The sequence below is a fragment of the Diceros bicornis genome, chromosome 32 (genome assembly GCF_020826845.1).
Source record: "Diceros bicornis minor isolate mBicDic1 chromosome 32, mDicBic1.mat.cur, whole genome shotgun sequence".
Taxonomy (NCBI): Eukaryota; Metazoa; Chordata; class Mammalia; order Perissodactyla; family Rhinocerotidae; genus Diceros; species Diceros bicornis.
In genome coordinates this window covers 39266198-39291471 of record NC_080771.1, presented here as the reverse complement: position 1 = coordinate 39291471, position 25274 = coordinate 39266198, and the positions used below count along the sequence as shown (strand labels likewise).

At 47.4% G+C, this 25274-nt stretch overlaps 1 long non-coding RNA gene across 1 annotated transcript in view; it reads right to left on the bottom strand.

Moving 5' to 3' along the window:
• LOC131396337 (uncharacterized) overlaps nt 1-23492 on the bottom strand; it is a 34165-nt gene extending 10673 nt beyond the window's left edge. The window contains exon 1 of the long non-coding RNA XR_009216470.1: nt 23335-23492. This is a non-coding gene — a long non-coding RNA (uncharacterized LOC131396337). The remainder of the gene's footprint in view (nt 1-23334) is intronic.
• Between the last annotated feature and the right edge of the window lie 1782 nt (nt 23493-25274).

The window sequence follows — 25274 nt, the reverse complement described above, 5'->3', positions numbered from 1 at the left end:
GAACCAGAGTATCCAGGAAAGCTCTGACACCCAACTGGCTCCTCCTTCAGTCCCCAAGCCCCTGACACCAGCCAAGTATGGACCAGACTTTCTGAATGGTTTAGATACAGTCGAGGGATTTTCCAGTACTGAAACAGAAAACAGCTTAAATGTGAATAGAAGACATACTTGCCCTCCTGTCACTCAGCCTTTCCTGCTACAGGGATTTCTTGCTGACCTCCTCTCCTCACACTTGCCTCTCTCCACACACTCCCAACTGCCATTTTGTTGGTGGTGGGGGTGTTCATAATCCCTTTATCTGCCAAGACCCTCGTCCCTGTCCAGTGATGTGCTGGAGCTGGCTCATACCAACTTGCAAGTCAGCTGTGAAATTTTCAAGAATCTTGCAAGCTTGTTATTCACCCTTCGGTAGCTTAAAATGGGCCAAGGTAGGAATGTTGACACCATGGAAATCGGCTGGTGCTACCAGTCAGAGTTTTTATTTGAGAGAGCTGGTGGTTAATCATTTAACAATATACAATTGTCTATACCTTTTTTCAGGACCAGCTAAATACTTTGCTGGGCCCAGTGCAAAATGAAAGTGCAAGGCTCTTAAGAATTTCAGGGCAGCAACAGCGGAGCTTTAAACCAGGTATTAGGCCCTTCTAAGCGGGCTGTTCACAGGTCACACTTCAGGGACATCGGCCCTGTCTCTACTCCCTCTATATTCTCCAGCCCTGGAGCCCCCACCCATAGCCATCTCTCCCTAGAGGTAATGGGAGATGACACCCAAACAAAAGTCTGCACAAAATTTATTAAGCAAAACTATCCAGCTCTGCTCAGTCTCTTCTCTCCCACCTAACAGGCCTCTTGGACCTCATCTTTTGTAACCAGAAAGCTCCAAGGACCATCTAAAACAAAGAGAGCATCCTCCTCTGAGAAGAATCCTCCCCTCCTCTAGAATCTTCAGTTTGGCACCATTTCATTGTTTTAATAGCTATTTTTCTCCCATTTATGATTGGAAGTAAGTTGGGATGGCTCAAGCAACCCTAGAGGGCAGGGTAGGAGTTTAGAGATGGTCGTGGTGTTTTCCTGGCTTGGAAACACTCAGAATCCTGGAAGGCTGACTCTGCAAGAAACTGCAGAGATGTTTAGTTCAGGGTTTAAGGTAAAACTGTAGCCAAGGAATCAGGTTTGCAAACCAACTTTGTCATGGAGAGGGCCGCCTTGACCCCTCCCCAGTCAGCCCCTCTGTAGAGCCCACTCTGTGCCTTGAGTCCTGTTTCCCATGTTCCTCCTGCGATCCCCACCCCTGCTGCCCTGCACTCAACACCCTGTCGTACTCTGCATCTTTGTTCACACCATCCCCTCTGCTCCAATTCCTTCCATTCTATAACACACCTGCTGGGCTCCTTTTTGTGTGTGTGAGGAAGATCAGCCGTAAACAAATATCCACGCCAATCTTTCTCTTTTTGCTGAGGAAGACTGGCCCTGGGGTAACATCTGTGCCCATTTTCCTCCACTTTTATATGGGACGCCACCACAGCATAGCCTGACGAGCGGTGCATGGGTGCAGGCCCGGGATGCGAACCCCAGGCCGTCAGCAGCAGAGCGTGTGCACTTAACCGCTACACCACAGGGCCAGCCCAATTAGGCTCCTTTTTTGTCCTGCTAAACCTCTGGGTAGCGCTTGTGGATTCCATGGTGAGACCCTCCCACTGCAGCAGGTGTGCACCTCTGGTCTGGCCTCACCTTGTTGGAGTATAAGTTACCTCTGTGGGTATCTGACCCCCTTCTTAGGCTGGAAGCTACTCCAGGGAAGGGATCTGACTTATCCACCTCCGGCTGTGTCTCACCCATGCCCAGCATGGTGCCCACCACAGAGACTCCATCAGGACATGCTGACAGGATTGGCACAAAGGGAGACAGAGATGGGCATCTCTTAGTCTTGGAACAGGTCAGAGGGAATCGAGAATGAAGGAGAGAGAACTGAGTTGTGTGGCAGCTGTTTGAAAAGCAAGAAGTACAGAGATCTTTAGCAAAACCTTGACTGCTAACAAAAGAGAGAAAACCATGGACTAATTCCTCCATCAATGACTGCACTGACTAAATGAATTCTGGATTAAAGACACTGTCTCTAGAGAGGGGAGTGGGGTGGGGCAGGAGCCAACGAGCAGTGCCCCTAAGGGATGTGGCAAACGAGGGTTCGACTGTGATGGGCCAAGAAGGCCAGACTGTGGGGTGGCAAGTGGGCAGGGCTCAGCTGAGATGCCAGGCATTGAGCCAGGTTGGGCAGCCAGAGCTGGACTCTAGCCGGAGAGTTGGGGTGTAAGCCAAAGTCCCAACTCTCCATGGCCATCGTTGACAAAGGTCAACTGAGCAGGCTTGGATGTTAGCCAAGCCAACCCAGATCCAAAGCAAATGCATCCCCAGAAGGGACCTGCAGGATAAGGGAAAGGCAGCCTCTGCGAGGTCAGTGGGGCTGGCGCTCCTGCCGCCATCCTGACACTGGCTCGTAGCAGGGGTGGGCCGTGTCCCAAGGCTTCTGCAGGGTCCCCAGGCTCACAGCTTTCCAGAGCTTTGCCCACCCGGCCCGATCCTTAAATTAGGCTCCCAGACTGCCAGTGCTGCTTTTGCAGGGAGCAGAGAGCTTGACCTGACTGCATCTGGTTTTTGCTCTGGTCCCTGGGGAGTAGGTGTCCTGTAGATGTCTCTGAGAAGAGCGCCATCAGTTTAACATACAGACTACATTTACACACACACACACACATCCTGCCATCCTAAAGAGAAAAGAATACCGCGTGCAAATCCCAGAACTGGCCAAGAGAGCAGACTGGGATGGGGGTGCTGACTGGGCATCCACGAGTCTCTGAGTTCTCCACAAGCCCGTGTGTGTGTGAGTCCCTTAGCTCTTTAGATTTCAGATCCAAGAACAGCCATTATTTCATGTGCCAATGTTGTCAGAGAATTGAAAAAATAGAAAAGCCTGCATCAGCCCTGAATATTTCTCCATTAGATATTTTCAGCAGCTCTTCAAGCACAGGCTGGGATAGTTTTAGCAACCCAGAAGTGGAGAGCGGGTAACTGTCCCATTTTGCTTTCAAAGTGCTCCATTCGCTCAATTGTCAGAGCCCATTCATTCTGCGGTTCAGCAAGTGGTCTTGAGGGAACAAAGCCACGCACCCTGAAAAGGGAGGAGAGCTGGATCTGTGGCATGTTTGTGATTTCCTGAGCTACTATCTTTGGACATCTGCCATACAGCTCAGGGATGTCTCTGCGCCCACTCAGCACCTTCCACCCCCTGCTATTATTGTACTGAGACCCCAGGGTGGGGGTTTGCCCTCAGGGCACAAACTGCTGGGAGAGGACACAGCCCCCTGTGACAGCTCCCCAAGGAGGACAACACCAGGGGCCTCCAACAGCCAAAGTGCTGGGTCATCACACAGAGATGGAACAGAGAGCACACATGGAGAATGGGACCAGGGAGGGGCATCTGATGTGGCAGAGAAAGACAGAGACCACTGCAGGAAGAGGGGGACAGGCTTCTAGGCTGGGGCTGCCCTGACTCCCAGGGGGGTTCAGTCTTTCTCTCTGAGCCTGTTTGCCTGTCCACAAATGGGGTGTACGACAGAGTCCCTTTTGCTTCCATTCTGTCGTTCAGCTCAAATCCCAGACACATTGGGGAGGTTCCCAGGTCTCCAGGGTGGTAGGAGATGGGGGTGATGAGCAGGGGCAGAGGAGGAACAGTTGGGAGGGGAGGGGGCTGCAGGAAGTAGCAGAAGTCTCTCTGGCATCCTTACAGCTCATCCTAGGAGAGGAGACTCGGACTGTGTTCTGGAGCTGGCTGGCCTGGTAGCATGGGCGGGGAAAAGGGTGCTGGGAGGGGAGCCACGGCAAATGTGGCTGGAGGGTGCTCAGAGACCCATTACCCAGCCTGGTGCTAAGCTGCCAGTGAGGAGGCATGATCCCCAGGGCTCTTTAGGTGGTGACAGGGCAGGTGCTTGGGAGAATCTGGGTGTTTTTGCTTTTCTAAGTGTTCCCCCAGACAGGGGTGGTGGAGACCTAGCATTTACTAAGCACCTACTCTGCACCAAGCCCTCAAATTTTCCCATTACATACAGGGGTGACCTCATTTCACCTTCATATTTTACGGGAAAGACCTGAGGTTCAGAGATGTTAGGCAACTTGCTGGAGGTCACACAGCTGAGAAGCAGCATAAGGCGGATTTGAGCCTGCTCTGCGTGGGTCTCAAGCCCTAGCTCTTTTCACATCATCAGTGGCATTTCCTCTGAATTCTCCAGAGGCCTGAGTTCCTCTAAGATCTCTTAGGGTTACCCCAGCAGGTGTGCACTGAGAGTGCCAGGAGGGCTGGCAACAAGAGCAGCTGCCATCCTCTGCCAGCTTCTGGGGCGTGTGACCCACGTTTACAAAAGTCTGTGTTTGGTTTAGTGGTCTGCTGTCACCATCTTGAAATTTTGTCATTTTTTAAAGAAGGGGTCCTGCATATTTTCTCTGCACTGGGCCTCACAAGTTACATAATCCGTCCCGCTGATGGGGTTTTCACATAAGGTGTCACTTGAGAAAGGTGTTTGCTGTTAGAGTCTCACCGGTGGTGGCAGCCCCTGCCGTCTCCCTGGTCCCCTCAGCTCTGCTGAACTTGTGGGCTGGGGCCCATTGGAGGGGCAGGAACTCCGTGGCCGGAGCTTACCCTGTGGCTCCTCTGTCCGTGAGGTCATCGTGGGTTTGCACCAGATGTCACCAAGGCCTGAAGGCCTGCATCTCCAGCTGGCCCACTGGAGCCTGGGTGAGCAGGCAGCCCTGGCAGAGGTCCCCAGTCCCTCCTGCCCTTGCATCCACCTGAGAAGTCCCTCTCCAGGCCCCACTCCTCCAGGCTGGCGGCACTTCCATCCTCCCAGAGTGTAACAGTGGCCCCTTAAAAACCCGCAGAATCCCTCAGAGGGAGCAGAAGAGGAAAGACAAGTTGGCAAAAGCTGTTTTTCAAGGAGGAAGAGATATATTTTTAGTTTCTTATCTACTTTTCCCTTATAAAAATAATATATATGAACACATTTGAGAAAATTTGACAATATAGAGAAGCAGAAAATGTTAATAGCTGTATCAACCCTAGTTCTGTTTCCCAAAGATAACCACTGTAAACACTTTGTTGTGTTTTCTTCAAATTTTTTTCTATGCACAGATCTTGGGTTTCTTCCCCCCGTTTTATTTACATGATGTCACACATATGAATATTGAATTTGAATCTTAATGTGTTTTTTTTTTACTTAAGATTGTAGCACAATTGTTTTCTCATGCTGAAAGTATGCTTTTTGATGGCTGTGTGATGCTCCAGTACCTGTGAGCATGCCATCATCCATGCAGTGATCTCTCATCCTTGGCTCTTAAAGTTGTTGCAACTTTTTGTTCCTAGAAACACTCATCTCTGCATCTGAAAATTCATATGAGAGAGCGTCTCCTTGGGACAGGTTTCCAAAAGTAGAATGACTGAAACAATAGGTAGAAGCACGGTCAAGGATCCCACTCCTTCCACTCTGCGTCACTGCTCTCCGAGCTGGCTGCACCATCCTGACAGCCCCGAGGGCTGCACAGCAGGACCCCTGCATTGCGCCTCTCCCACACTGAGTGTGACATTTTGTTGTTCACTTCCCTAAGTCGGAGAGACCCGCTTTTCCCCAAGGTCACAATGGGAAGCAGCCCTAGAAAGACGAGGTCTGCACTTCCTGTAGTTGCGTGGTTGAAGGTGCCGTCCCTTGGGTAGTGGAATGCCCTGTGTAAGCTCCCACTTAGAGTTTATCGCAAAGGAGGCATCTGTTTTTTTTTCAATGGAGTTTATAAGCAGAGGTTTTAGTGGACCCATCCCTGCTAATCAAGTACTGAAGGGCAGGTTTGGGGAGATTGGCTGGGCTTTCGGGTGTTGGAAGGCAGGGGACTGTGTTTCCAAGAGGTTGGGACAGAGCGGGCCAGCAGCAGACCCAAGTTGTTGAACCTGGGGAGGCATGGAAGGACAGAGACACATGGATAAAGGGACAGACAGCTGAGTGGACGAGACTCGGGAGGGCATGTCATGTGGGGGAAGCACTGGAATGGGGGACTCAGGAGACCTGATTCCAAGCCAGCTACTGACTCACCTTATGACCTCGGATGGGTCACTTCTGTCACTGGCAGGGCACTCTGGGAGGGAGGCCTCGTGGGGGAGAAAGGGCCGAGGGGGATGTGGAGCTGCAATTCACTTACCACAGAGACCTCAGCCAACCCCCCCAAAGCTCCAGAGCTGGGTGGCCCTTCAGACCCTTCAGGCGGTGAGGCACACCACAGCACCCACAACAGCCCTCTCTGACCTTCCAATACACAGGACTCAGACTAGTCAGGGCCCCATCTCTATAAAGATCTGTGACTCTGATGTTGTCCTGATGCCTGGGGCCACCTATCTGGCCCTGGATAGGGCAGTGGTGCCAGAGTCATCCCCAAAGGCAAGGGTGTCTCTGGGTGGGAGCTCTGAGCCTGGCCCTGACCTCCGTGGGTGGGGCTGGGTGACCGAGGGCTCGTGAGCATCTCCTGAGCAGACCTGTTGGCCACCCTGCTGCCCATGGTCAATTTCTATCAGGAGTTGGTCTCCAGTCACCAGTACAGCCTGCAGATCCTGGCCCACTGCAAGCAGAACAGTGACTTTGACAAGCTGCTGAAGCACTATGAGGCCAAACTGACTGCAAGGAGAGAGTTCTGGAGACTTTCCTCACTGACCCCATGTTCCATCTGGCACCTAGCCCTGTCCTTGAGGACGCATGGCTGGGGAGCCTGCTGGGGGGCCATGGCAGTGAGGGCCCCAGCTGGGAGGAAGCCACAGCTGGGGGCACCAGGGGGCCATGGCCGGGAGGGCCCAGGCCCTAACAGAACCCAGCTCTGGGCTGCCTGGAGAATGGGGTTAGAGCCAGCCCCTGACCCAGCAGACCACAGGCCTGTCCAGCTCCACAGAGCAGGCAGTGTGGGAAGGTGAGGGGGAGCTCCTGGTCCTGAGCCCACCTCCAGGCCCTTCTTCTTGTCAGCTTAGAGCCTCAAGCTCTGGGCTCTTGGCCCAGACAAGACCCTGGAAAAGCCTCCAGGTTAGAGTCTGAGATGAGAAGTGCTGTGTGTGTCTGTCCTCAGCCCTGCTCATGGGAGTGCTGGGAGCTGCGAGTACCATTCTCTGTCCACTTGGTGTCTCTCTCTCTCCCTCTCTCCATTGTTGCTCTGTCTCTGACTTGCTTCATCACTGTCTCTCTCCTTGCCTTTGTCTCCCTGTCCCTCTGTCCTTCCCCATCCTTGCCTCTGTCCCATTCCCCCTGCCTCTCCCTGCTGCAGATTCCCAGGCACATTCTGACACTGCACGAGATCCTGGCCCACTTTTCACGAGCACATCGAGCCAACAGCTTGGAGAACGCCAGGGCTAAACTGAGGGGGCTGTCTGGGTGAACCCAGCTCCCAGGTGCCCCCCTCTAGTGGACAGGCCAGGGCTGAGAATGCTCCCCAGTGGGAGTTTGCTGAGTCCCAGATGGTAAAATGTCAAGTTCAGGTTAGGATCCCAAGGGGTGGGTGTTGGGGGACCCCCAGCCTGTCCCACCTGGAAGCAGGGACATGGAGCAATCTGAGAAGTTCACAGCTCAAGCCCAGGGGGTACTTGGTGGGATGGTGTGGGTGGTGTGCTGTCCCTGGCACAGATGGGGTTCGAGGAAGGGCCCTGGGCACTCACGTGGGCCCACCTGCCTGGATGGGGATCCGCCAAGGGACTCACAGGCACTCTGCCAACTTCCTCTGTTCTCCGGTGTCAGTGTCTCACAACCTGTGGTATAGGAGCCCCAGAGGGGGGCCTGGGTGACAGGCCTTCAAGTGCCGAAGGCTGCAGTCAACAGCAGGCAGTGTCATGGGTGGACAAGCCCATGACTTGTCCAGTGTCAGAGGCCCCAGCCCTCTGGTCAAGGCTCCTCTGCTGCCCCTCTTTCAGTCCCCAAAGCCCAGGGGGAACCTTCCTCTGCCAGGGCAGAAGCAGAGGGATCAGGAAGGAGGCGCCTACAACAGCACAGGCAGCAGTTGACGGTGGCCTACACCAGGTGGTGGTATGGAGGTGAGCAGGAGGTTCAGATTCAGGGTGTGTTTTGAAGATGGAACCAACAGGATTTTCTGATGCATTAGATGTGGGGAGAGAGAAGATGGGAGTCAAGAGTGATTCAAGAGTTTTTGGTTGAGCAAGCAGAAGGTTGGAGTTGCTGCTAACCAAGATGGAGAAAGGTGCAGGAGGGGCAGATGTGGAGGGGAAGTCTTTCTTGCTTCATTGGAGCTTTACTGGGGGCATGTTGAACTTCAGATGGACAACAGTGGTGGAGAGGACAAGAAGGGAGGAGGGCATTTGGGTCTGGAGTGTAAGGGAGTGAGCCATTCAGGAGCCATCAGGTCGGAGATGGTATTTGAAGTCATAAGACTGGTGAGATCACCAGGGGAGTGAGTTTAGGCAGGAACGAGGTGCGTACCAAGAGCTGAGCCCTGGGGTCTGCACCTTATGGAGGCCAAGAGATGATGAGCAGCCTCATATGCAGTGATGGGCTGCCAGAAGCTGCAAGGGAGTGTGGTTCTGCAGCATGTGGGGGCCTGTCCCCAGCCCTGCCAACCACTCGGTCCACTAAATGTCTTCCCGTGTCCAGCAAAAGGCAGCCAGTAGGGCCATGTCTCCCAGCTGGGCAGTGGGAGGACCAGGCTGGACTAGGGCAGGGTACAGGCCCAGGAGTGGAGGTTCATTCAGGGAGCAGATGTAATCTGAGCATGATTGCAGACTAACAGAAACCATTGTGGGGTGGGGACCCCAGTCCTCTCGTGCCCCAACGAGCCAAATCCTGCACACTTCCCCAAGGAGAAGACTTGGGGCTCCAGCGAGTCTCCTCATCCCTGTGAGATGCCTTGTCCCAGTGCGGGCAGTAGCGAGGAAGGCACATGGGTGCCAAGGCATTTATCCTAAGATCCTGATCCCCTTTCCCAAAGCCTACTCATCCTTTGTTCCACCTGATCACCTGCATCTGGCCTGAACACAGCCCTAATGGCACAGAAGTGAATTTTCCTATCGCCCTGACAGCAGCTCTTTCATCTTCCTCTCTCCCCTTGGAGGACTGAGGAAAGCTCCCAGCCTGGCAGGAAGCCATCAGATAACAAACCCTCCCTGGCTGTGCTCAGAAACACTCCTCCCCTGGGGCTGGCTCTCTCCTGCCTCTGGCCTTTGTCCCGCTGTTTCTCCTGAACCTCATCTCTTGGGCTCAATGTAACCCAGGTCATCACTTCCAGTTCCCCCGGGAGCCTGTGGCCCTGGGAACTCCTCCCCAGCTGCGTGGACGGCGTGGCTCTCAGCACAAACCCCAGCCGGGGCTGGCAGGAGTCCTGAGCAGCTGCAGCTGGCACTTGTCTAACAGTGAAACTAGTGTTGCTACTCTGGGATCGCCCCCTTGTTTGTAGCAAATACAGCCCTCCTCAGCAAAATCCCCACCCTCGTCAAAAGAAATGGTTCTGCTTACCTTTGCTAACTTTCAAAAATGAATCCTTATCCAGGGAACTAGCATATCCTTGAAAGGTGCCTTCCTGTGCCCCATCCCTTCCAGAAGAGGGCTAGGGCCTGGGCTGCTGAGAAGAGCACTGCTGGGAGAGACAGACTGAGGTTTCTAAGCAAGAGACCCCATCTCCATGCCCCAGTCTGATAACCAGAAAACAACGGATAATAATAGTTTTATAATAACACCTTTGCAACCAGTGATACTAGCAACAGTGATCACAGCTCTTTACTCAAGCGCCTGCCGTGTGCTGAGCCTGAGGTCAGCACGTGAAATGCGTTCTCTTCCATCCTCACTCCGACCTTCTACAGGTGAGTAAACTGAGGGTCTGAGGGGCCCAGTAATTTGCTCATCACGCTGAGTTCATTAATTAGAGATCCAGCTCGACCAGTGTCATCTCTCATTGCTGGGAGGGTTAAAATGGACAGTGTCTACTAGAGAACTTCGTAAGCCATGCATATTAACCAGGCCTCTTGGTGATCTGGTCGTGGTTGTAGAATTTGAGGCATCAGCAGACAAATAAGAGGTTTTGTGCTTTTCTTGGAGTAGGTGGGGTACTTTCTCCAGACGCTCCCCACCACATAATTACTAACCTCTTAAGACTCCTGAAAACCCACCAAGGCTCTTAGCAAAGTTGGAAACTCACAGGCTTCTTTTCCCACCACTGCTATTTTATTTTATTTTTTTTTGGTAAGGAAGATCAGCCCTGAGCTAACATCCATGCTAATGCTCCTCTTTTTTTTTTTCTTTTGCTGAGGAAGACCAGCTCTGAGCTATCATCTATTGCCAATCCTCCTCCTTTTCTTCCCCAAAGCCCCAGTAGATAGTTGTATGTCATAGTTGTACATCCTTCTAGTTGCTGTATGTGGGACGCGTCCCCAGCATGGCTGGAGAAGCGGTGCGTTGGTGAGCACCGGGGATCCGAACCCGGGCCACCGGTAGCGGAGCTTGCACTCTTAACCGCTAAGCCACGGGGCCGGCCCCACCACCAATGCTATTTTTAAAAAGCAGTTAAATGGCGCCACCTCCTGGAGGAGGGGTGTTGTGGCAGTCAGAACAGGACAAATAAGAGAGTTGTCCTTCTTTCTAGATTAAGGGGCAAGGTGTGTCTTGCTCCCCCCAAGACGTGCTGGAGCCTACTGGAGTCAGTCTTTCCGTGAGCCAGCTGGATTGCCAGGTGCTCCAAAACAAAGTCATTCCAGGGCCCGAACATTAAGGAAGCAACTGTATAAAGTGCATTGGGGGAGGGGTGGAGACATTAAGTGCAAAGGCCCTGAGGAAGGATGGGTGGGTGGAGTTCTATGGATGGAGATAAGCCCAGTAGTGGTGTGGGGGTCAGAGTAATGAAGAAAGATTGTTTCCTGTACTCCTGTCCTCCCAGTTTTGCCATCTCTGTTCCACGTGGCTCAGACTTTTAAATCAGACCTGCTTTCTAGCTATTAATCGCCATTTACATTTCCAACACCTGCCTCCTTGGGCTATCAAAATGATGATGGGAGATCATGCCCCTAGAGTGCCCGGCAGAGTGGGCATTCAATATGCATGCTCTCTCCCCCTTTGTGAACACAGGCTCCACCTGAGAATCCTAGGCTTTCTTCCTAGGTCTGGCCAGAGGCCTGGCATTACCTTCTCGCTGAGAGGTGGGGGCAGCCTGTCTCTGACATTTTCTGTCTCCACAGGATAATGCACAATGAAGTAAATGAAACACAGAGCATCCAGGAAAACATAGCCATGGGGGGCATGATTGTCGAAGGCTGTGAGACCCTCCTGGACACCAGCCAGACTTTTGTGAGATGGGGCATGGCACCCTGCCTCCTCCCACCCTCATGGTAGGCCCCAGCAGTGGTGGCACTTGGGGACACCACAAGTTGGTTTGGCTACCATGTGCCAAAATCTGCCAGCGTGATTGCGGAGTATTCCAGGGCTGCTGGAGGAATGTGACAACTGTATGTAGATGTCGGTATCTGCACACATGGATGCAGATATTACTGGTGTTCACAGTTCCCGACTCTCCAGATGTACACATGATTCTTCCCAGATGCCCTTGATCTGTCTGTGGATGTCATAGTAAACACTGACACGTCCTTTTGGGGAGAGAGGAGTGGAGGATGGGGACAGATACTGATTGGCCCCGTGAATCACAAGCATGTTCAGCATCCGAGGGGAAGTCGTGTGGGTCAGTCCCTCTGTCCCTTACTCATCATCTTTGGCCCCTTGTGGGAGGCTGTGATTACAGTGGTTCTCACGGGTAGGAGGTTGCCTTCACCCTCAGCCTCCACTCACCTTGGGAGCGGTGTTTGAGAGGCACAGCCCTGTGAGGGGGCAGCTAGAGGCTGTGACTGAGGGGACTGACTTCCAACTCAGAGACGTTAGTGCCGCAAGGAGTTTCAGGGTCACCTCTTCAGATTCCACTTGCTGTGGGACCCTCAGCTTCTGCTTGCATGCCCCCGAGGTGACCTCCACCTCAGATGGGCCTCCTGAGTTCCTTCTATCCAGCCCTGGGACTCTCTGAGCAGATGGAAAGCTCGCCAACACGTCCTGCGGCCTGTGCAGCTGCCTTTGGCCCCTGCTGCCCTTAGCAAGGGTATCGTTGACTTGGAGTTTTGTCCCAATTCCCTGTGTGTGGCCCCCTGTGCCATTTCCCTAGGCCCACCCTGTGATCTGCTGAGCCCAGAGCCAGCCTCCCTGTGTCCTGGCTCTCCCTGAGCTGCATTGAGCCCAAGCTGGAAGAGGCCCAAGGAATAACCTTTCTTGGGGTGGGCAATGTCACCACAGTCCAGGAATCTGCTCCATTACCCTGAGCATAAGCATTTCCTCCCCTCCTGAGGGGCTGGGCTGGACATGAAGTCCAGACAAGGGGGCACAGCAAGGTGTCAGGCAGTGATGGACGTGGGCAGGAGGCAGGGTGGTGGCCTAGAGCAGGTCTGCGGAGATAGAGCATCAGGGAAGGCTTCCCAAGGAGGCATCACTGGAGTCGAGTCTTGAAGGGTAAGTAGGAGCTCACAGGGTGGATGGGGTGAAGGAAGGGCCTTCCAGGCCAAGGAGCAGCACTCAGGAGCCACAGGTAACTTGCCCTGGAACTAGAGTGGGAGCAGAGAGAGGAGGCGATGGTAAGGAAGGAGAAGTGATCCCAGTGGTATAGCCGCCATTAATGGCTCATTTGTTGAATGATTCAAGTCCTACGTGATAGGAGTTCAGACAAGACTAATCCAGTCTGTTTCTATCTGTTCTGTATTTCTCCCAGTACGAACAGTAAGTACAGGAAACTACATATATAAATAATATATGTATATTTTTTGAATAATGCAAATCACTATATTGAATAATATATTGAATTAAATAATATAAATATATATTTAATGAATATATAATGAATGTGTATAAGTATGTTTATATATATTTGAATTAAATAATATAAATGTATATAGGATTTAAAGGAATATTCAGACATAATAACAGTAATTTACAGAATTGATAAAAGACTTCTACTCTAGATTCAGGCAGCTGAATACATCTCAAGCACAACTAAAAAAAAAAAATCTGGACCCAGATCCATCCAGGGAAACCAAAGAACACTAAATACAAAAGAAGATATTCAAAGCCCCACAGAGGAACAGAACACTTACAGAGACTTACATTTAGACCTATGATACATTTCTTAACAATGGAAGGCAAAAGAGAGTCGGAATAAATCTTCCAGGTACAGAGAGAAAAGAACTTTCAGTGTATATCCAATCAAACCATACCTCAAGAACTAGGGTGACTTAAAGATATTTTTATGCAAACATTTACTAAGAGTATTACCACCAACAAATGCTCATTAAGGAACATCTAACGAATATACTTTAAGGGGGCCAGCCACCTGGTGTAGTGGTTTAAGTTCAGCACGCTCCGCTTCCAAGGCCTGGTTTCGTGGGTTTGGATCCCAAGAGTGGATCTACAACACTCATCAGCCATGCCATGGTGTTGACCCACATACAAAATAGAGGAAGATTGGCACAGATGTTAGCCCAGGGCTAATCTTCCTCAAGGAAAAAACTTAAAAAGTGAAAAAGAATATACTTTAAGAAGAAAGAAACTGATAGAAGAAGAACTGCTAAGAGGTAAAAATGGATCATGAGGATAAAAAAGGGTAAACATCTGAATAAATCATTGAAAGCATGACTTTACCAAACAATAATAATATTGACAATGTATAACTGATGCAGTTAAAAACTAATGACAAGGGAACATCTGTTTTAGAGTAGACTAGGACAGGAAAGAACTCTTGCTGCAAAACTGGACACAGGCAGATAAATTATAAATATATTTTTAGAGTATCAGAGAGCTTCAGAATCAACCAACTGAAATTCCAGAAAGAAGAAAAAGTCTTTTATGTGAGCAAGGATTTTTATCTTTCTTTCCCCTGGAGGCATTTTCTGATTCTGGGTGCTTGCCGAGGATCTGGCTTGCTCAGTCAGAGCCTCGGCCAGGGAAAAGAGAAACTAGCCAAACTTGTAGTGATTCTGCAGGACTGGTGTGGCAGAGGAAACCTGAGGGCTTGCAAACACACAACTGCTCTTTCTTACAGCACCTGTGCTAAGTTTTGGTTCCACACAGGAGTCTGGGGAACTAGGCCAAAATCTTCCACAAAACAAAGTGAAACGTCCAGAAGTGGTGGAAGTGGCCGAAGTCAAACATACTGCTAGTCTGACCTTCAGGGAATTTGCCATATTGTGAAGCGATGTAAGGTAGGAGGCTGGAGAGCTGCGCTGAGATGTCTGAAGGGCGTAGCTGAATTTTCTGTGGGCTCCCAAACCTGAAGAGACAGAGATCTACCAGACTTAGAACCAGACCCCTGTGCTGGGGAAGGGAGCACAGCAAACAGGAACGGGAAAAGCGGAAGGGCTGGGTTTACTAAAAGTGAGACCCGGCCCCAACTCTGATCAACGTCTGATTGGACTCAGGTGCTCCAATCTCACTCTGTTTCTCAACGAAGGAAAATAAGGTCACGTGGAGCCTCTCGAGTTACAGTACACAGACCTTCCAAAGACACTGGTGAGAGGATGGAGAAGGCACGCCACAGACTGGGAGAAGACCTTTGCAAATCACATATCTGACAGGACAATAAATAACTCTCAAAACTCGGCAGTAAGAAAATCCAAGTTTAAAATGGGTACAGATTTGGACACTTCACCAAAGAAGATACACAGATGGCAAATAAGCACATGAAAAGATGCTCAACGTCGTTAATCGTGAGAAAAATGCACATGAAAACCACATTGACATACCGCTACGTACCTATTGGAATGACTAGAATTAAAGAGGATGAACATAAGAAGTGTTAATGAGGATGGAAAGTAACTGGAACACTCCTACATTGCTGGGGGGAACACAAAGTGGTTGGAAAACAGCCCATTATTTATTTATTTATTTTTTTGTGAGGAAGATCAACCCTGAGCTAACATCCATGCCAATCCTCCTACTTTTTTTCCCCCAAAGCCCCAGTAGATAGTTGTATGTCATAGTTGCACATCTTTCTAGTTGCTGTATGTGGGACGCGGCCTCAGCATGGCCAGAGAAGCGGTGCATCGGTGCAGGCCTGGGATCCGAACCCAGGCCGCCAGTAGCAGAGTGGACGCACTTAACCACTAAGCCACGGGGCCGGCCCCTGGACAACAGTTTTAAAGTGGAGTTTGTTATGCTGCTGTAACAAACTAGCACAAATTTCATGGCTTAAAACTACTCAGAAGGTGTTTTTTGTTGATGTCTGTGTGTGTTTAGAGAATTCAAGTCACTGTGGGCTCTGAGTGGTCTGTATGTGTGTGTGAGTTTGTGTGTATGTTCTGAGTATCAGTGTGCATTATCAGGCGTAGTTTACAGTCTGAATGCTGATGGTCATTTGCAAATAGTGTGTATGTGGGTGTGGGTGTGTTGTCAGCATTTCCATGTGTTCAGATGATGTCTGTCATTGTGGGAATGTGTGGAATAAGTATGTTGTTACAGACTAGCATGGGCATCAACACTGTTTGCCTGTTACTAGTTCAACACTCAACACCCCTGAAGAAACATTGAGTCCAGACATTCACAGGCCCCATCAGGCCCACAGAGATCCTACTCAGCTGTTTTCTTCCCATCACAGAAATAGGAACAGGTAGCCAAGGACCACTTGATATTTGAAGAATTCCTCTAGCATGAAAAATGGAGCAAGAAACACATATACTGAAGTGAGGGACTAAAGGAGCAGCAAGGAAATCCAGAGATCATAGTGAAACTTCAATTGCATATCTAGTAACATCTTCAAAACAATTAGACATGGGCCGGTCCCATGGCCTAGTGATTAAGTTAAGAGAACTCCACTTCAGCAGCCCAGGTTCAGTTCCTGGGCGTGGACCTACACCACTCATCAGTGGCCAGGCTGTAGTGGCAACTCACATACAAAATAGAGGAAGACTGGCACAGATGTTAGCTCAGGGTGAATCCTCAGCAAAGAAAAAAAAAAAGACAAAACATCCATTAAGTGTATATATATATGTATTGATGTTACCACACAGTATTGGGGTTCTCTTTCCCAATGCACATTAAAAAAGCCAATTATTCTGGCATCAGCTTTTGGGAAAAGAATTGTACCTTTATTTTGTGAGATTTATCTGCAAGGAGACAGGGCGCATGTGTCTGTCTCAGATCTGTCTCCCAGATCCAGGGCTTGGGGCACAATTTATGGGCTGAAGGACAGAGTGGTCTGACATGTGGAGGTAGATGATTGGAAGTAAGGAGAAGTGAGGTAATTGATGATCTGCACAAGCAAAGTCAAGCTTTGTGGCTCTTCATCTGATGTGTGTTCAGAAATTGGCAGTGTTATGATTATCTGAGGATGGAGCTTTTAGCTCCTTGATGTAAAAAATGTCATTTTTTGAGCATTTGCACAGGCCTAGTTGATGGGTTGGTGGTCTCAATTGGCCTGAACTGGACTAGGGTGTCTCAGTTCCTGAAAGAAAACTCTTAACTCAGTTCCTGAAAGAAAACTCTTAACTACTCTGTTGATAAGAAGGAGTCAGTTTAACTGGTCCTGGAGGGCCCATGGTTATGTCGGTATATGCATATATATGTATATGCATGAGATTGTCTGTATGTGTGTTAAACATAGAGTATACACAAAGCCAGGCTCTAGTTAAAGTAGTCAGGACAGATTTTAATCAGTAATATACCACTGCAATAGGGAAGAGGGAACAGGATGAACTGAACTCAATTTGATTTGTACAGAAGTGACTGGGCATTTGAAAGAGAGAATGAGGGAGCAGGCAGAGGGGTGAGCAGGGGCTCAGTCGAGTCAGGGAGGGAAAAGTTGCAGTGTTGGTCAGTGCAGTGAGATCTGGCCAGTTGTCTGGCCAGTGTCTGCTGGTTGGAAATGATCAAAGTTTCACTTCTCTCCTCTCACAGAGTCTGGGAGACAGACATCCTGTCCTCATCTCAAGGAATGGCTCTCAGGACCTTGAGAAATGCACTCCTGGGTTATTGGAGACACATATAGAACTGAAAAGGACAGAGGAAATATTCACAGTTGTAAGCACTTTTGGGTAAATGCTCAAAGAAAAGGATGTCAGGGGCCAATGATCGAGTGTTGGCCAGAACATACAGTCAATTCTTTTGGCTGCCTTGAGCTTTCTCAGGCAAGCACTAAATTAAGGGGGCAGGGGTCATCCTAAGGATGTGGATTTGAGCTGTTAGAAACTATGTCAGCGTTTAAGTCTTATAATGTGTGTGGGGAGGTGAAATGATTTGTGCTGAGAGGCCATAGTTATAATTGGCCAAGATTGAGGCCTAGTCAAGAAGAGGGCTCAATGGAGCCTGGCTTGAGTTTGGTCAAGTACAGGATCATATATAGAAATAAGATACGTACATTTTTTTGAATAATATAAATCATTATATTGAACAATACAATATATTGAATTAAATAATATATATTTAATGAATATATATTGAATGTGTATAAATAATATAAGTATGTGTATATATATTTGAATTAAATCATATAAATATATAGAAGAAAGTGACATCAGCATCATGGCAGAGTGAGCTTCCCCTATTGAACTCTCCTCCTCTAAGACACAAGAAAAAGGACATTCATATTCCAACAGAAACTATTCACAAATAATATAAATATATATATGATTTAAAGGAATATTCAGACATAATAACAGAAGACTCCAGAGCCAGCCCCATGGCTTAGCAGTCAGGTGCACGCGCTCTGCTGCTGATGGGCCAGGTTTGGATCCTGGGCACACACCAATGCACCCCTTCTCTGGCCATGCTGAGGCAGCGTCCCACATACAGCAACTAGAAAGATGTGCAACTATGACATACAACTATCTACTGGGGCTTTGGGGGGGAAAAAAAAAGGAGGAGGATTGGCAATAGATGTTAGCTCAGAGCCGGTCTTCCTCAGCAAAAAGAGGAAGATTAGCATGGATGTTAGCTCAGGACTGATCTTCCTCACACACGCACACAAAAAAATTTCCAGAATTGATAAAAGACTTCTATTCTAGATTCAGGCAGCTGAACACATCTCAAGCACAATTAAAACAAAAAAAATCTAGAGTCAGATCCATCCAGGAAAACCAAAGAACACCAAATACAAAAGAAGATATTCAAAGCCCCACAGAGGGACAGAACACTTACAGAGACTTACATTTAGACCTATGATACATGTCTTAACTATGGAAGGCAAGAGAGAGTTGGATTAAATCTTCAAGGTACAGAGAGAAAATAACTTTCAGTGTATACCCAATCAAACCATATCTCAAGAACTGGGGTGAATTAAAGATATGTTTATGCAAACATTTACTAAGAGCATTACCACCAACAAATGCTCATTAAAGATCTTTTAATGAATGTACTTTAAGGGGGCCAGCCACCGGGTGTAGAGGTTTAAGTTCAGCACGCTCTGCTTCCAAGGCCTGGGTTCATGGGTTCAGATCCTAGGCGTGGACCTACACCACACATCAGCCATGCCACGGTGGTGACCCACATCAAAATAGAGGAAGATTGGCACAGATGTTAGCATAGAGCTAATATTACTCAAGGAAAAAAAATAAAAAGTAAAATGAATGTACTTTAACAAAAAATTGATAGAAGAAATGCTAAGATGTAAAAATGGATCATGAGGATAAAAAAGGGTAAACATTTGAATAAATCATTGAAAGCATGACTTTACCAAACAATAATAATATTGACAATGTATAACTGATGCAGTTAAAAACTAATGACAAGGGAACTTCTGTTTTAGAATAGACTAGGACAGGAAAGCACACTTACTGCAAAACTGGACAAAGCCAGATAAATTATAGATATATTTTTAGAGCATCAGAGAGCTTCAGAACAAACCAACTAAAATTCCAGAAAGAAGAAAAACACTTTTATGTGAGCAAGGATTTTTATCTTTCTTTCTCCTGCAGGCGTTTTCTGATTCAGGGTGCTTGCCGAGGGTCTGGCTTGCTCAGTCCGAGTCTCGGCTAGAGAAAAGAGAAACTAGCCAAACTTGTAGTGATTCTGCAGGACTGGTGTGGCAGAGGAAACCTGAGGGCTTTCAGACACACAACTGCTCTTCATCGCAACACCTGTTCTAAGTTTTGGTACCACACAGGAATCTGGGGAACTAGGCCAAAAGGTTCCACAAAGCAAAGTGAAACCTCCAGCAGTGGTGGAAGTGGCCAAAGTCAAACATACTGCTAGTCTGACCTTCAGGGAATTTGCCATATTGTGAAGCGATGTAAGGTAGGAGGATGGAGAGCTGCGCTGAGATGTCTGAAGGGCATAACTGAATTTTCTGTGGGCTCCCAAACCAGAGGAGACAGAGATCTACCAGACTTAGAACCAGACCCCTGTGCGGGGGAGGGGAGCACAGCAAACAGGAACGGGGAAAGCGGAAGGGCTGGGTTTACTAAAAGTGAGACCCGGCCCCAACTCTGATCAACGTCTGATTGGACTCAGGTGCTCCAACCTCACTCTGTTTCTCAACGAAGGAAGACAAGGTCATGTGGAGCCTCTCGAGTTACAGTACACAGACCTTCCAAAGACACTGGTGAGAGGATGGAGAAGGCAAGCCACAGACTGGGAGAAGACCTTTGCAAATCACATATCTGACAGGACTATAAAGAACTCTCAAAACTCGGCAATAAGAAAATCCAAGTTTAAAATGGGCACAGATTTGGACACTTCACTAAAGACGATACACAGATGACAAATAAGCACGTGAAAAGATGCTCAATGTCATTAATCATGAGAAAAATGCACATGAAAACCACATTGACATACTGCTACATACCTATTAGAATGACTAGAATTAAAGAGGATGACCATACCAAGCGTTAGTGAGGATGGAAAGTAACTGGAACACTCCTACATTGCTGGTGGGAATACAAAGTGGTTCAGCCTCTTTGGAAAACAGTTTTAAAGTGGAGTTTGTTATGCTGCTGTAACAAATTACCACAAATTTCATGGCTTAAAAACAACTCAGATTTATTGTTTTACAGTTCTGTAGGTTAGCAGTCTGACACGGGTCTCCTTGGGCTAAAATCAAAGTGTTGGCAGAGCTAGGTTCTTTTTGGGGGACTCTAAAGGTTAATCCATTTCCTAGCCTTTTCAAGCTTCTAGAGACCACCACATTCCTTAGGCTGTGGCCCCCCTCCTCCACTCTCAAAACCAGAAACTCTGCATCTCTCTGGCCCTGCTTCCCTTGTTGCATCTTTTTCTACTCTGCTGCTTCTCTTTCCCTTTTAGGGGCCTTTGTGATGCACTGGGCCCACCTGGATAATCCAGGATAATCGCCCTATTTTAAAGGCAGTTGATCAGCAACCTTAATTCCATCTGCAAATTTAATTCACCTTTGGCAAGTAAACTAATGTATTCCCAGGTTCCAGGGATTAGGACACATTTGTGGGCCATGACTTTGCTACACAAACAGTTTTTAAAATAAAGTTAAACATATACATACCATGTGACCCAGCAATTCCACTTTTAGGTGTTTACCCAAGAAAAGAAGACATGTTCACACAAAAACTTGTTTGCAAAGATTTATAGCAGCTTTATTCATAGTCAAAAAAGACAAAACTGAAAATAACTCAAATGTCCTTCAACTGCTGGATGGATCAACTGTGGTACATTCATACAATGGATACTACATTCAGCAATAAAACAGAAGGAAGTGCTGATACAGGCAACAACATGGATGAAAACTCAAATAAATGTATTGTGCTACAGGAAAGAAACCACACTCAAAAGGCCAAATGCTGTAGAATTCCATTTATATGATATTCTAGAAAGGACAAACCATAGGGAAAGACAGCAGATCGTTAGTCTCCAGGGGTTAAGGGTGGGCGAAGAGTTGACTACAAAAGAGCAGCTGAAGGGAGTTCTGGGTTCTGGAACTGTTCTGTATATTGAATGTGGTAGTTGCACAGCTCTGTGCATTTGTCAAAACAGTTGTAACAAGAGGAAAACAAATACATCATTGCTCACCCATCAGATTGGCAAACCTTTAAAAATCTGACAATGCCAATCTGACAATTCCCAGTGCAAGGATGACTCATACACTGTTGGCGGGAATGGAAATTGTTAAAACTTCAGAGGATGATTTGGCTGCAGCTTGTCAAGTTGCAGATGCACATCAGCCTTTGGCCCAGCAATCCGCTCATAGGCAGGTGTCCATTCTAGGGAGTCTACATGTGTGCTTGAGGAGACACACATAAGAATAGTCATTAAACATGGTAGGAGAATGAATTAATTGTAGTTAGTAGTTACTCTAAAAAGAAAGGAAAAAATGCATATGGGAAAGAATCAACCCTACTGGTTACATATATGATCTGAGAAGGCAACTCATTAGTTTGTCTCCTTAATAGTATGTATACAGCACAGAGAGCACTGTACTAGGAATCTGGAGACAAGCATCCGAGCATTTAGTTCCAACTCTGCCACTAAGTAGCAGTCAGACTATGGATGACTTAACTCAAGAAACCTCACTTTCCATTTCCTGGAAAATGAAGAGGTTAGGCTCGACAACCACTAAAATTATTTCCATCTCCACAATTCTATGATTCAATAAGCCAACTATCAAAAATTATATTCCAAAGTACCTATGTTGAGAAACTGTTCTTCCCAGACACCCTGAAATCAGAAACTATCAGAGAAATAGGACTTCTTAATATGTTGATACATAAAATGGTCCAAATTTCTTGGTATGTCTATGACCAGCTTGTTAATCAAGATCGTAACTCAGCAAGAGCATATAAGCAGCTAAACCCACCACATTGACTCGGGTCACCCTCAGGAAAAACTAATATATCCTCTCCCATTTTAACATTCCAAAACAAGTTCCCCATACTAATGAGTCCATCTTGTCAAGTTCAGGTCTGTCTAGCCAAAAGTCATTCATGTATATAATAAGATTTACTTGATTTTTTAACAAAGATAAAATGATGAATGGCTTTTTGTATTTTGCCTGTTTCATCTATAAAGATCTTACATTATAATTTAATAGCTTCAGCCTGCTACAATAATTTAAAGAGCCTTTTGAAACTTGTAATATGCCACGTCCAACATGATCTAGTAAAAAAATCAGTAGTTCAGAATCCAAAAAAGCTTAGTTAAAAATTTCAGTACCACCAATACTTACACTTCAAAGACACCAATAACAAGTCATTTGTTCCTACTGCAGAATTTAATAGGTTATTAACTTCTGTAATCATCCAAAAGCATAATTAGGATGCTATCATTAAAATGTATTTTTTAAATCAGAAATATTAAAACTAATGATTAAACTATTAAACTAAATGATTAAATATTAAAACTAATGGCAACTAACGATCTTTTGTCTTTCTTCATGGTTTATCTTTTCTAGAATATCATATAAATGAAATCCTACCGTATTTGGCCTTTTGACCTTTCACCTTGTCAGTCAAATCAAAATTTCAAAATTCTTGTTCTATGGGCTTTCCAAATCTAAATTCTTACGATTCTACATGAGTACGGAGACAAAACACACACTACATACTACTTGTAAAAACCTCCTCCTTATCCGATTTTAATTTTAGCACCAACTGCCAAGAAAAACCTTTCCACTGAAACCTAAATTCCATACACATTATGTCAATCATCAATTGATCAGTCATCAATCTATCTTAACCAAAGGTGAGTTATTATTAGGAAGTTACATAATTTTCACCAAGGATTGTTTGAAGCTCCTTTCATTAAACGCAGTTTACAACAATTCACAGGCTTCAAAGTTCGCCTTGCAAATATAGAGTCAATTATCAGAAACCATTAATGGGATTAGGCTTTTCTATAAAGGTGGTCCCAAGGAAGTAGGAACACTTATTTGTTTAAAGAACGCAGTGAGGAGCCCAATAGCCTGCGCGGAGTCAGGCAGAGGAGCGCTGACCACTGGCTGTCTTCTGAAGGAAAGTGTTCACCCCGGGATGTCGCGACCTGGCCTAGACGGGGTCCTGAGGGAGCGCGAACTCAAGGGCGCGAGCAGAGGGCAGGCGACTCCCTGCCGCCCCCTGCACCTCTGCTGGGTGGGCAGGAGGCCCTGCCAAGGTGGGGCCCCCCCAAGGCAAAGGGACCCACTGGCCAGGCGGCGCTCCTCTGCTCCTCCAAGGGACAGAGGTGGCTCCCCCGCCTGAGGCAGCCCGCCAGCAGCCCTGGCCCCCGGCCCCATCCGCCCACCCCGACACCGCGCTCCCGCCATCAGCGGCGGAGATCTCCACGCCAAGCCCGCCGCCCACCGCCCACCGACTACCTCGGCGCCGCCTCCTGCCCAGCGCTCCTCCACACTGCAGAAAGGAGAGCTCCACAGCGCTGAAAATCCTGGAGGAAGGATCCAGAAACCGCCAATCCCCACACACAAACCAGCGCAGCCGCCACCTCTGCACCAGGGACCCTGCCTCCGGTGCACGCGTCACGCAGCTCTCCAGCTCGCGGCCCCTCTGCCGCTCTGAGCGCCGGTCCTGCGCATGCGCGGGCCTCCGAGGCTAAAATGGGAACCGCTGGGGGGGGCACCGGCTGGGCATGGGGGGGATGGTGACCGAGGTGTCCGTGAGAGGAGAGCAGGAGCTGGCTGGCGCTCTGCAGCCCTTGACTCTGCTCTCCCTGGATGACCGTCAGCTCCTGGAGAAGATCTGCCTTCCCTTGAGGCGGCTCCTCCTGTCCTGAGAAGTGCGTCACACGATCTAACATTTGTTTAAAAAAGAATGATGACATCCTTAACACCTGAAGTGTGTCGTGTCCCCAGAAGAATTCTCTGCTTCCCCAGAAGACTAGACAGTGAGCAGCTGGGACCGAGTTCTGACCCAGGAAGGAAAGACGCTGAGTGCGAAGCCGTCTCCCCTCCGCCAACTCCTCACCCTGATCTGTGGCCTTGATGGGGTGACAGCGCTGGGGAGTTGTGCAGGGGACAGTGCTCAAGTGTTTGCCCACGGTATTACATTTCTTATGGTTTAGTGGTTAAAAGAGGAGGCAAGCTGTCAATTTTTTAGACAATTTCACTTGCTGAAATGTCTTTGGACAAAGAAGTTTGTTTTCTTCTGATTTTTATAATCAATAACAATAATTAAAATACTTATTTTCTTGATCTCATTGGCATGCTAAAACAAACAAGTCACTTGGTTTTCACCAAATTGTCCACATTTTCATTAAAACTTTGGAAGTATTGCTGTTTGAGGTAAAGAAAGCATCTGGGAAGAACAATTACCCTTAGTTGACATCTTCCCAGATAAATGTACAAACACAGAGCTATGAGCCGTTCTGAGGGGCCTGGCAAATCCAGTTTGAGTTCTAGAATGGATCATCCAAAGTAAGGTTAAATTAGTAATTTTCTGAGGAGTTTGCAAGTAAATGTTCATGTTGCCTTCATCAAATAAGTCTGGTGATTTAAATGAAGTTTGAGTTTAATGATAAAAGTTTTCAAGAGACTGAGAAATATTAAGTACACGTACTTAAAAACGTGTAAATTAAAGTAAAGCCTGGTATTATCCTCTTTAAAACAGAGTCACAGTAGCACTATTGTCAAGGTACGACAAGGAATAGAAATGTTTTATAGAGTCAATTCTTCACTTCTAAAGGACCTAATGTGACATTCTAGAAATCTCCATAGTCTTTCAGTCATCTACATTTAAATTGCTCAATTTATATTTTAAAGACTAATGAATCTGAGGGCTAAATATTCAAGGTCACTGTTTAATTGTTTTTCATTGTTGCAAAGTACATGGGTATAAAGTGTGGCTGAAATCCATGGTCTTGGAGAAGAAAAATATACAGAACTTATTTATCACTCTCACAGTGTGTCCTGACTTAATCCTACAAATGTCCCAAGAATAAAGCCTCAGTGAATTCCATTCTGTTCTTAGATATGACATCTTTCATTCATAATGAATATTCTCAAATTAGGCTCCAGCTAGTAATTATGTTCCTGATGCAAATAGGCAATAAAGAAGAATCCATGTTTGATTAAATTGGGCTCAAGAGGACTATTTAGAACCAAAATTTGTTTTTTGCTTTGTTTTTCTTTATCGATGTCTTTCTTTCTCCTCAGTGGATTTGGCAGATAAATGACACAGAAAGCTGAGAGACTGGAGGGCAGGGTCTTGAAGAATATGGGGTTTCCTCATCTTCAAGATCTTTTTATCTTTCAAATTCTATGATTTTTACTATTTATATAGGGATTCTTTTTTTTTCATTATT